The 13850-nt window shown below is 41.0% G+C and overlaps 1 pseudogene; it reads left to right on the forward strand.

Moving 5' to 3' along the window:
• The first annotated feature begins 12417 nt into the window (after positions 1–12417).
• Positions 12418–12778, forward strand: LOC129505801 (60S ribosomal protein L35-like; annotated as a pseudogene).
• The last annotated feature ends 1072 nt before the right edge of the window (positions 12779–13850 follow it).

The following is a 13850-nucleotide window of genomic DNA, read 5'->3' on the forward strand; positions in this document are numbered from 1 at the left end:
CGTGGGTTTATTTCTAGGCTCTCTATTCTGTCCCATTTATCTATGTCTCTATTTTGGTGCCAGTACCGTACTGCTTTGGTTACTCTAGTTTTGTAGTATGGTTTTAAGTCTGATAGCATTATACCTCCAGCTCTATTCTTCTTTCTAAAGATTACTTTGGCTATTTGGGGTCTTTTATAGTTCCATACACAATTTAGTATTATTCTAGTTATGAAAAATGTCATTGATATTTTCACGCGGATGCACTGAATCATAGATTTGGGGGGGTAGTATGGACATTTTAACAATACTGATTCTTGCTATCACTGAGCAGAGTATATCTTTCCATTTATTTGTTTTGTCTTCAGTTTCTTTCATCAATGTCTTAGAGCTTTCAGAGTGCAGGTTTTTCATCTCCTTGGTTAAATTTATTCCTAGGTAATTTCTTTTTGATACAATTTGTAAATGGGATTATTTTCTTAATTTAGCTTTCTGATAGTTCATTATTACTGTATAGAAATGCAAAGATTTCTGTATACTGATTATTCCTGCAACTTTACTGAGTTCATTTCTTAGTTCTATTAGGTTTTGGGTGTATGCATTACAGTTTTTTATGTATAGTATCATGCCATCTGCAAATAGTGAGTTTTACTTCAACCTTTCCAATATAAATGGCTTTTATTTCTTTTTCTTCCCTAATTGCTGTGGCTAGGATTTCCAATACTATGTTGTGTAAAAGTGGCAAGAAGTGATATCCTTGTCCCGTTTACAATCTTAGAAGAAAATTTTTCAGCTTTTCACCACTAAATATATAACTCCTTCTATATCCACTTTGTTGAGCATTTTTTATCATAAATCATTGTTGAATTTTGTCAAATGCTCTTTCTGCATCTATTGATATGATCATACGATTTTTATCTCTTATTTTGCTAATGTATATCACATCGATTATGTGTATATCACATCAATTGATTTACAGATACTGAACCATACTTACATCCCTAGAATAAATCCCACTTGATCATGGCATATGATCCTTTTAATGTATTGTTGAATCCAGCTTTTGAATATTCGGTTGAAAATTTTTGTACCTATGTTCATCAGGGATATTGACCTGTAGTTTTGGGCAGAGGGTTACAATGTTTTAGAATAAACTATTTAGTTTGGGTTAAATAGATCCTTTGTTTCCATTTTGTTACAAAGAGTAACATGAATTTCAGATGCCTCACCATCTGAACAAATTATGAAAAGTTGTACCTTTTAACTTAAAGGAAAAGGAATCTTGTGGAGGTGCTTTTACTGTGACCACCATCATCAAAGTTACCAAAGGTATCAAAAAAAAAAAAAAGTTACCAAAGGTATTAAAGCCATGATTTTTAAAAATATATAACAGCTGATGGCATTGATTCCCACTTTCCTAAGAAAAATAGAGTAATCAGAAAATAATTCCACAAACTCCTATAACCATATCTTCCCACATACCACATAGTTTATCTTCCCCAATAATACTGTAGATGAATCCAGCATGCCTCTATTTAAAGTCAACCCGTCCTTTTTAACACAAGTTCTTATCTCTCCTACTCAAGGACAATGCTTCAGTAATTTTCTTTCTCTTCTACATCATCAATTTTTCACTCTCTGTTGGACTATTCCCATTAACATACAAACATAGGGTTATTTCCCTCATCTCAGAAATAACACTTCATTCACCATCTATTACCCTTTCCTTTGCTCCTCTCTGCAGAAAACTCCTCAAGAGTTGTCTATACTCATTTTTTCAGTACTCCTCCTCCTAATATTTCCTACACCTTACTTTAATCAAACATTTCTCTTCACAATTTTTCTTAGGGTCGCCAATAACCTCTATAATGCTATAACCAATGGTCAATTCTTCTTGTCATACTTGGTGTGGTAATAAATTTCTAAAATGACCTTCTCCCTCCTGGGATTCATGCATCTGTGTATTCTTTCCAAGAATACCTAGAGCTGATGGCATAAAACTTCCAAAATTAGGTTACAGAAGACTGTGACTACCTTTTCAGGCACTCTCTTATACTCTCTTTCTCTTGAATCACATGAGAAGCTTCTACCATGTCAAGAGGGCACCCAGAGAGCCTGTGGAAGAGCCCACATGGTAAGGAACTGAGCATTTCCAAAAACCCCAAGAATTTGGAGTAGGATTCTCCAGCCCCAGTCAAGACTTGAGATGACTACAGCTCCAACTGACAGCTTGACCACAACCTCGGAAGGGATCTTGAGTCAGAGGCACTCACCATAGCACTCCCAGATTCCTGACCCTCAGAAATTTTGTGAGACAGTGTCTTTTACTTTAAACTACTAAGTTTTGTAGTAATTTGTTACACAATAGGTTACTAATATACCTGACCTGTCACATTATTTGACACAGTTGATCACTCCTTCCTCCTTCTTAGTTTGGCTTCCATTAAACAATTCTTTCTTGGTTTTCCTTCTACCACATGGATCATTTGCCCTCAACTTTCTTTGTTGATTCTTGCACTTATGCTCAACTTTTTTAAGTTGGAGGCCCAGAAGTGGCCCTTGCTACTCTTCTCTTCTATGTCTACTCTCCCTTTTGGTGACTCCATCCAGCTTCATGACTTTAATCATTACCAACTATTTGTTGTCAATTCCCAAATTTATATCTCAGCCCATATCTCCTCTCCCAAACTTCTGACTCATTTAACCAACTGTCAACATGACTTTTCCCCTTGGATAATTAATGTTCAGCTCCAATTCAGCATAGTCAAATGTAAACTCCAAATTTCCAACCCCAAATCTGTTCCATGTTCTTCTGAATTGATGGCATCCTCCTAGTTGCTCAGATAATCCATGATTCCTATCTTTCTCTTATACCCCATACCCAATCATCAATGAACCCTATCGACTCTACCTTCACGAATATAAGATCCAGTTGCAACTCACCTACCACTGCTACCATTCTGGTTCAAGCCATCATCATCTCTCAACGGGACACAGCAATAGCCTTCTAACTGGTCTCCCTGTTTCCATCATTGCCTTTCTGCAGTCAGTTTTGGACACAGTATGCAATGTGATTCCCTTAAGCAGGCAGATTTTATCATTCTTTTATACTTGACATCCTGTGATAGAACCTCATTTCATTTAGAGTTAGAGCCAAAGCTCTCCCAATGGCCAGCAAAGCCCTAGATGGCCTGGCTCCCTTCCTACTCCCCTGACTTCATCTCCTTCTATTTTCCCCTTACTCTGTTCTGGCCACACTGACCTCCATGCTGTTCTTGGAATATGCCAGGCACACTCCCACAGCATTTGCACTGCTCTTTCTTCTGCATAGAATGCTCTTCCCCTAAATATCATTATGACTCAGTTCCTCATTTTCTTCAAGTCTTTGCTCAAATACCACCTTCTCAATGCAGCATGTCTTGGCCATCCTATTTAATACCGCACCCTGTCCCTACCCCTAGCACTCCCAAGCCTCCTTATCCTACTTTCATTTTTCTATTTTTTTCCATAGAATTTAGCATCTTATAACATGCTAGAAAGTTTATTCGTTAGTTTATTGTCTATCTTCCCTTGCTAAAATTTAAACTACAGAAGTGCAAGTATCTTTGTCTGCTTTATTCACTGATAAGTCCTAAGCCCTTAAAACAATGCCTAACATTAAAAAAATGCTGAGTAAATGAGTATATAACTATTATCTATAATTATTATGAAAATTCCCCAATTTTCTTTTACCATCCACATTTATAGATGAGGAAACTGAGGGAAAAGGAAGTAACATTTCTCAGTCTTACTATGTGCCACACATTTGATATATATTATGTATTCCTCCTGTGTTCCAAGGCTCAAAGAAGTTAAGTCGCTTCCTAAAGTGGCACAAGTGGTGAGGAGTCAAACCCTGATATGAATCCAGGTCTGATTGGCACTAAAGCCCCTAGGGCCCTAATTCCCCCACTCTCTCCTTTTTTCCTCAAATACCCACCACACGCTGGACTTGTCAGAGATTAAATAAAAGTCACCTGAAACAACTATCTTTGTCCCAGAGAATCCAACACATCACACTTTCATGGCATCCCTTAAAGGTCCCATCTGAAAACCAGCAGCCAAATTCTACTTTTCTTCCTGTCCCTGGAAAGTCCCACCTGCAACACATGGTGACCTACAGTCACACAAACAGCTCCAGCTCCTCAAACCCACAAACCTGGGAAGGGATTCTTCATATTCACCTTTCAAAACTGGCAAACATTCACCAAATATTTGAAATAGCAGGGTTTTCAAAGCTTTCGAGGCTAGATGAGTACACATTAGTCCACAACTTCTTACTGCCTCCACCAGAAAAGACCACTAGCCCTTCAGCAGTGCCATCCTCAAAGACTTGAAGACAGCATAAAATCAGTGACAACACTGACAACCAATGGTAATAATAACTAACACTGTAGTATCTCTTACAACATGATAGACATTCCTGAAGGCTTCTATATTTTACACCTCATTTAAACGTTACAACAACACTATAAGGAAGGTACTATTATTAACCCCCATTTTACAGCTGAGAAAAACTGAGGCATGCAGAATCTCAGTAACATTCCCAAGGTACCAAAACTAGTAAACAGGAGAGCCAGAATTTGAACCCAAACAGTCTACCTCCACAGCTTGTATTTAACAGATACACTACACTTCAGCAGGAAAGCAAGTGGAACATGTAAACACCACCTGCAGCATTTGAAGGCTCCAGCACTTCACAGAATAAATCCATTCATAGTTACAGATAACATCTAAATGGGAAGCAGATTGATGTTTCTTCTAATATAGCTATTGACATTTAACTCCTTTGTCATTTCACAGACCCCATCCTTACCTTTCTAAAGAACCAGCCCTACATTTTCCACGACATCAGTCATCTATTATTCATTGCTAAACATGACATTTCACAATTGCCACCATCACACACTATCTTCACACTAAGCTCTCTCAGTCGGCTCCATGTATAAGCCGCTCTCACCACTATTTTTTTTTTTGCCTGCTACCCATTAATTAAGGGCAGCCTCCTTTTGCTCCAAAAGCCACAATTTCATATTTGCTTCCAATGATTGTATTGCTCTGTCTTATTGCTAAAGCACTCCCTTTGAGGGGCTCACTAATCACACATTTCTACCTGCCTAGACTTTTCTTCTTTTGAAACACTGACTGCTTGATTTTTAGGACCACATAAATTTCCACTCACTGGATGCTGGTCAGTTATCCACTCTGTGCCTGCATACAGTAGTGACATCTTTGAAATATCTCTCTTTTAAAAAGCTATGATTTAACCAAGAAGAGAAAGTAATTTTAAACCTTTTAAGATTTCTAAAGAGAGAAAGATCCTTGTGGGCTGAAAGGATTAGAAGGGCCTCATGGAGAAGGTGAGGATTAAGCTGGCGTGTTTTTGTTTTTTCAGTGTTTTGTTTTGTTTTGTTTGTTTGTTTAGAAACAGAATAAAGTGGGGAGGGAAGAGGCAGGGGGAGAGGGAGAGAGAATCGCAAGCAGACTCCATGGCCAACATCACAGGGCTCAATGAGTCTCATGACCTCAAGACTGTGACCTGAGTCAGATGCCCAACCAACTGAGCCACCCAGGCACTCCAGATTGAGCTGTCCTGAAGAATAGAAATAATAGGAAGGTAATAATTTGGCCAAAGGAATCTTATATGAAAAGGTAAGGAAGTTAAGATATAAGGTTTAATCGAGCATCAGAAAAAAAGATTTCCAGTGGAGAAACAATAGGAGATAAGATCAGAGGAAATTCTAAGAGGTTTTAATGCCAAATGAAAAGACACTCAGATTGTACTATGGAAGCACTAAACTGCCTGTGCTTTATCACCCTCTGTGCTGATCTGCATAGAATTCTTTTAAAAATAATACTGTAGGCTTATCATCCCAGGGTCAACAAGAGGCCAAGAAAGGACTCTTCTTCATTGACCCAGCCCTTGGTTCAGATCTGTCCCTCCACTATACACACATACACACACTTGGAATCACTAACCAGATTCCTGGGCTATGGCACTTTTTGACACAGAATTTCAGCAGCTTTCCATTCCAACCAAGAGTCAACCCAATTTTGCATATATTATTCAAACAGAGTCCGAAGATATTCCATAAGCCAAGAGTTTATTGCATTCTATTTTCCAGATATAGCTCAGCTCACAGGCCAACTGCCTTGGCCCCCGGCCCCACATGTGTCCCAACCCCTACAAGATGTTTCAGAATACTAGGGGGAGCTTGGTTCACCTGTGACTCAACCCCTGAGAGACAGGGTCTCCAGGTTCGGTCTCCTCAGTCTTCATCAACATGGTGAGTTCTAAACTTAGCTGGTCCTCATAAAGGACACCTCAGGATACAATTCACAATCCACAAAGTGGGATTCTGAAATCAGTCTACTGGGTCTCAGCTCTAGACCTCTGGACCCTGAACATTTCGGGGCTGTGTCATTATGACTCCTGCCATGGGCTGTATTTGCCCTCCTCCAGTTCATATGATGAAGCCCTATCCCCCAGTGTTACTACATTTGGAGACAGGGCCATTAGGAGATAATTAAGGTAGTCATACAGGATGAAGTCATAAAGTGGAGTGCTGGTCTGATAGGACTAGGGCCCTTTTAAGAAGAGATATAAGAGAGAGTACTCTCTCTCTCTCCCCCCTTTCATTCTTTCTCTCACACATACACACACTTTCTCTCTCTTTCTCCCTCTCTCTCTGCCATGGAAAGAAGGCAGCTATCTGCAGGCCAGTAAGAGAGCTCTCACCAGATGCCAAATCTGCCAGCACCTTCATCCTGGACTTCCATCTCCAGAACTCTGAGAAATACAGGTATGTTGTTTAAGACACCCAGCCTAAGGCATTTTGTTCTGGCAGCCCAAGAAGACTACGACAACTCCTATTTCCAGAGTTGCATCCACATTATAGACATGGGGCTGCAAATGCTCAAAGCCCTAATGTAATAATGCTGGAAATAAGTGGCCCAGTACCAGTGAAGCCAGCAATTTCCCCTTTGCTTCCTTCCATTGAGGACTCCACATGTCCCAGATTCTTCTGGATTTCCATCTCCATCCTCCTTCTCTGGAAATACAACCACCCTCCTTATCCTAATTCCTTGGTGCCCCCTATGACTGTCCCTCAGCTGATTCACTTAACCATGCTAATGCAACAGCTAATAGGCTCCCCTTCTCAACATATACACCCAGGAGTCTGCAAAAATGCAAGGCTATAACCCAAAGTAAAAACATCTTACATCTTACCTAGTAATTTTAGGCACTTGATAAGCTAATGGGTCCTTAGGAAATCCCAAATCACAGTCCACAGAACCTTGCCCTGAAAATCTATGGGTGGTCATCCCAATAGGGGGGTGAGTAATCAGATCATTAGGAATATATTGGTTTTTCCAGTCTCTCTCATGGGGTTCTTTGAGCCAACCCTACTGGGCTCTTTCCCCAGCTTGGAAAGAGAAAGGTCAGGGTTTACAACCAGCAACATGAGTCCCCCCAGAGTTTCCCAGGTGCCTCTGGCAGCAAGAGCTCAGCAAGAAAGGGTATCAGTAGCTACCCTGGTATGAACTGGTGGGCCACAAATGAGTTGCCATCATAGCTGCCAACTTGCCAAGCCTCCCTGTGGCTACTCTTTATCCCACCCCTATGTGCATCCTAGACCAGGTTGAGTGGGAATAAATTGACCCTGCTCTATTATCCTGACCCTGCCTTCCTCCATCTCTCCCTACAAATAGACAGATTGCCCTTTGAAGTATGTCAGTACCAGCCCCCAGCCACAAACATCCAACCTGTCCCATCCCCAGAGCCTAACTCCTAGCCTCCATCCCTGCCCCCAAACAAAGGGAGCCAGTGGAAGTGGGAAAGCTGCCTCAAAGAGAAGAGAATGAAAGGCTTGTGGAAACTATCATCCCTAATGACATATTTTTGGTATTTTTTTCATTGTGGTAAAATAGACATACATAAAATTCACCATTTTAAAGTATACAATTCAAGAGCATGAAGCATATGCACAATGTTGTAGAACTATTATCACTCTGCAGTTTCAGAACTTTTTCATCACTTTAAAGAAAACTCGACTCATTAAGCAGTCTCTTGCCAATCCCCCTCACTCAGCTCCTGGCAACCACTAATCTACTTTCTATCTCTATGGATTTGCCTATTTTGGATATCTTATATAAATAGAATTATACAATATGTGTCCTTTTACCTTTGGTTTCCCTGATGATATTTTAAGTCAGTCCTTATGCGTGTTGATGATCTTGAGGTCTAGCTCTAAGGTGATCTTGAGGTCTAGGGTCTTGGCTCTGATAGACCCAAACATCAGCCATAGAGAACCTTGGGAAACACGGCCCACCTGCCTCTAGACATAGAAAGTGAGCACCTCTCACTCAAGGTACCACAGTCAAGGCCCTGTGAAGCCTTGAGAGATCTCAATCAGAGGTGAAGCCACAGCTTTCCCAAATGAAAGTATTCAGCTTAAAGGAAATGACAGGAAAGCAAAGGAAAGGCCTGGGACAGTCCAGGGAGGCTTCCTGGAAGGATCCGCATGGACTTTGGTCCTGGAAAGATGGTCCTGCCACCTATTGTGACACTTCCAAATGCCTACCTCTACCTTTGACTTTGTCCCTGAACTCCTGACTTGTGCATCCAGCTGCCCACAAAGCATCTCCACTTGGGTGTCTGATAGGCCTCTCCAAATTAAAATTTTTTGACTTCCCTGCCCTCTATATTCTTACAAATCTGTTTTTCCATCAGTGTCTCTTGTCTCAGTAAATGGCAACACTGTTCATTCACCCAGATACTTAAGTTAAAAACCTTGGGAATCATCCTTGACTTCTCTCTTTCCCTAACACACACATTCAATCCAACAGCTAACTTACTGGCTCCATCTTCAAAACATATTTAGAATCTGACCATTTTTCACCAACAGCATCACTGCTAAGCTGCACCAAGCCACCACAATCTCTCACCTACACTACTTCAACAGCCTCCTAACTCATCTCTTGGCTTCCACCTCTGCCCCATTACAGGCTATTTCTCACAAACAATTAGCATGATTCTTTTACAATGCATTATTCAAAACCTACCAATGACTTCTCATCACATTTAGAATAAAATCTGTAACATTGTGTGTCACCTGCAAGCCCACCATGATTTGTCCCTAATTGCTTCCTCCACTCCTATCCCTTTTCCTTTATTCACTGTACTCCAGCTGCACAGTCCTCCAGCTCTTCCTGAAACATCTCCTGCCTCAGGCCCTTTAACCTTGATGCTTTCTCTGCCTGAAACACTCCTCCCCATAATATTCATATGGCTTGCTCCTCACTTCAGATCTTTGGCATATGTCGCTTCCACAGAACAGAAAGACCTTCTATAACCTAAACACTCTCTCTCATCACATTTTATTTCCTTACACAAATTTTATTTTTCCTCGAATAAATAATTTGGCAAAAAATATACACATACCTATGTTTTCACAGAATTAATCATTACAAATAAACACACATGGTATATACATACACACATATGTATGCATCTTTTCCACTAAACTATAAACTCCATAAGGGCAGCTTGTTTACCTTCCTTTTTTAAGATTTTTTTAATGTACCCATTCATCAGAAACATAGACAGAGAGACAAAGGCGGAAGAAGAAGCAGGGCCCCGGCGGGGAGCCTGATGCAGGACTGGACCCCCTGACCCCGGGATCAGGACCTGAGCCAAAGGCAGATAGATGTTCAAGCACTGAACCACCCAGGTACCCTCATTTACCTTATTCACCACATCATTTTCAATGCATAGAACAGTGTGTGGCATATAATAGAAACTTATTAAATATTTTCTTAAAAATGAATGTGAATAAGCATAAATTGGGTGTATCAGGGCCACAAAGAGAGCATTTCTACTATAAGCAGAAGTCAGGGAGTGGTAGGAAACAGACCTCTTCTTCAAACTCCTTGCCTTACAGTGGTGAAATAATGTCTTTATTACCTGGCCCCTCACATTTCATCACATCCAATACATGGTGCCCTGCGCACCCTCCCACCGCATTATACTCTGCCCACAGAGCTGCTGCTTCCTGTTCTCCAGGTAGCCATGCTCTTGTACCCCTCTGCATTTTATACTGCTCCTCTTGTTTTGCTTTGCTTTTTGTTTTGTTTCATGAATAAAGCTTTTAATCTCAGCATTGTTAATAATTGAAAAATTAGAATCTCGGCCATGGAACAAAGGTTAAATGGTAAATTTATATGACTGAATATTTTGAATTCATTAAAAGTTTGTTTTCAAAAACATTCAATCATGTAAGAAAATTCAAAACTTCGATGTAAATATAACGCAGGATATGTTTCTTCTGGGAAGATGCTGGACTTTTCTCACTGTAAAATATTCCTTGACTGAACATCCCTCCACCAGGCCATGAGAGATTAAGAAGATGCTAACAGATCTCTATATTTTTAAATAGATATTTTGTATCTCTGTTTTTATTTCCCTTCACGTTTTTGTTCACCTGCCATTGTCTGCTCACCTTCCAAGCCTAGCCTAGGATGTGGGCAGCCCTCCTGACAGCCCCAGGCATTGCTGGCTGCTCCCCATGCCCTACCCCAGCCCCTGGTACACAGAATTCTGTTAGTACATGTCACACTACATTGTAATAACCTTTTTACAGGTTTGCGTCCCTTATTAGACAGTAAGCCCAAAGGAAGGGACCCTGTTTTTTACATTTACATTAATATCCTGATTTACATTTAAATGTCTCTTCCCTTGCACAAAACTGGGTTGATACCAGGTACTCCAATCCTTGATGACTAAATGATTCCACCAATTAACCAAACTAGAATTTCTCTTAAGTTCACTAGTCTAAACCAATTATGACTCTTGGATAGCCACAAAATTGTCAATTGGTATTAAAGTGAGATAAATCTGTAGAAACACTCTATGCATCTTTCAAGCACAGTCTGAATATTTTATGACCCTGCTCAAAAACTTTCCACAGCTCCCTATTTCCTAATTTAACAAACTTATTAACATAGCCTTCAAGGTCTTCCATGATCTGGCCTCAACCTGCCTCTCCTAACTCCTACTTAACATTCATCATGGTCTTTACATTTCAACCAACCAAAGTTCTCATCTTTCCCAAAATGTACACTTTCTAATATCTCTACTTTTATTTCTGTTCTTCCATTGTTTGAGAATCTTCTTTCTTCTCTCACATCACGACTTTTTGAGATTCTACTCAACCTCAACACTATTTATTCATTCATGCCACAGGTATTCACTAAATGTGTATGATGTCTGGCATCATTCTAAATGCTAGGGATGGTCACAACAGTTCACTCAGCTGCATGGGACACATAAAGTTCCTTCTTCATGGAGCTTTTCCTTCAAGTGAACAAGGTCAACAGGCTGCCTTTCATAGAGTTTATGATCTAGTAGGAATAAAAACGTATGTGGGGGGCGGTGGGAGTGTGGAAAAGTGTGTTTGCCAACCAATGACTACTTATATAAAAAGAATAATAACAAAGCTGTGTAATGAAATAGAACATGAGGGGAAGGGGCACTCCTTAACTCCTTGATTGGTCATAGAGGGCCTTTCCAGGAAGGTGATATTTCACCTGAATGAAGTAAGGAAAGACAAATAATAAATAACAAACAAATATGTGTTGATATAAGTGCCACAATAAGATGCCAGGGAGATATCACATAGTAGCCATCAGTAAGGTGAAGTTACTTTAGATAGGGTAGTCAGGGAAGGCCCCCTGAGAAGTGAGCTAAGAATGAAGGATGCAAGAAGGACACAGCCATGAAAGCAGCCAAGGTATGGCTATTCCAGAAAGAGAGAGCATTGTCCAAAGAAGTGGGGAAGGAAGAGCCTGAGGTACTCCAGGACCAGAAAGGAAACTGACAAAACAGGCCCACTAGCAGGAAGGCAGGTTGATACAAGGCAAGAGTGAACAGGTGGCCAGAAGCAGATCATATGAGGCAATGTCAGAGAGCTGAGAGTATGCCAGTCTTTACCTCCTTGCTGTCAATCTGTTTCTACCATTCAGCATTTCCCAGGCTCCCTTGACAATGGAAGACTAGAAGACAGAAAGAAGAGAGAGGCCAGAATATTGCTCCCTTCTTGGTTCTAGGTAACATTTTATGACAATGGTAGCATCTCCTTTGTTCTTGTAGCTTTCCACCAGACAGTCCCTCCTCTCAGGTTGCAGCTCCCACCAGGCACAGCCCATCATGGCTTAGCAGCTTCTGACTTCTGGGGCTTGAGTCCCTCCAACCTTGAGGTGAAAGTGGTTTCCTGCTCTAGTTGCCTCCTATCCTCTATTTGTATCTATGCAACAAAATCTTGTATTAACATTCCTTGTGTGAAATACCTATAGTTGTTCCTCTTTCCCAAGGAACAGGTGGCAGCAGCTTTTGCAGCCATGGCCAAGATTAAAGCTCAAGACCTTCACAGCAAGAAGGGGCAGGGGACACGGTGAAACAGCTAGAAACCCTGAAGGTGGAGCTGTCCCAGCTGTGTGTCACCAAAGTAACAGGGCAGGCAACTTGCCAAATCTCCAAGTTGTTTGCAAATTCATTGCCCATAATCTGTCATTAACCAGACTCAGAAAGGCAACTTCAGGAAATCATACAAGGGTAAGAAGTAATAAGTTCCTGGCTCTGCAGCCCAAGGAGACATGTGCCAGGTATTGCCAGCTGAACAAGTGCAAAGAGAACCTGAAGACCAAGCAGCAGCAGTAGGAGAGGCTGTCCCCACTGTGGGAGTATGCAGTAGAGCCCTAAGCATTGGTATCAATGAAATACAAACAAACTGGGGTGAAAAGTACCTAAAGTTGCTTCGCTAATACAATAAGCCACAAAGGTTTTTTGAGCAGAAGGGTGGCAGGATTTTGAATTACATTTTAGGGAGATTACTCCAGCTTCTGTAAAAATTGTTGATGAGATAAGATGATGAGTAGAATTTTTAAACCACCTAGAAAGTTCTTTTGACAGTCTCAGTAACATGTAGTTGTGTCCAGGGCTTCAACAGTGGCAGTAAGTAAAGAGTGAGATGGATAGAATCAAGCTCTATGCTGGAGACAGATGCTAAGGAAACTGGTAACTGATAGCATGTCAGGGATAGGAAAAAAGAGAAGTACCAGTAATGACTCCTCTAGATTTTTGGCTTGACCAACTGAGTGGCAAGTAGACAGATGGGAAGATAAAGGCAAGGGCAGTTTGGGGGTCAAATAGCATATCAAATTGTCTCCTGCTTCATGGAGCCTCCAGCAACTCTTCCAGTAGGAAGCAATTTCTCCCTCCTCTATAATCACAGCATAGTGGAATAATATTATAATTACATAGCTACATGTCCATTTGACTTACTTCCCCTGCTAAATGATAATTTCATGTGGCTTACCATTTCTTGTTCATCTTCGTGACTTCCACAGCACTTGGACCCTTATACGTGGAGCTTTAGGGCCGGCCCAGTACTGAGGTGGCAGCCTAACAGAATCACCTCTAGGTGATTGTCTACACCAAGTTCTAGTCTCTAATTATACAAGAGGGCATGGATTTCCGCACCCACTTTGAGCCCTTACTAAGTCTCTGATATACCTCGCCGCCTAATAAATGAAACCCACTCCCCTGTTGATGGGCAGCTGTCCCTGACCTACATGTCCATATTCCTTCTCTGCCCAGCCTGTGACTCTATTCTTTCCAGCAGGAAAGACACACAGAGAGTCAACAAATATCTACTGAATTGAATCAAAGTGACATCAAACATCATGAACAGCACGTCTTCTTTTAAAAGCTCCCCCAACTTTCTCCAGTTTCCTAACCTCTCATTTCTGGCCATCACTGAATTCACTGCCAC

This window comes from Nyctereutes procyonoides, unplaced genomic scaffold, assembly GCF_905146905.1.
Source record: "Nyctereutes procyonoides isolate TBG_1078 unplaced genomic scaffold, NYPRO_anot_genome, whole genome shotgun sequence".
Taxonomy (NCBI): domain Eukaryota; kingdom Metazoa; phylum Chordata; class Mammalia; order Carnivora; family Canidae; genus Nyctereutes; species Nyctereutes procyonoides.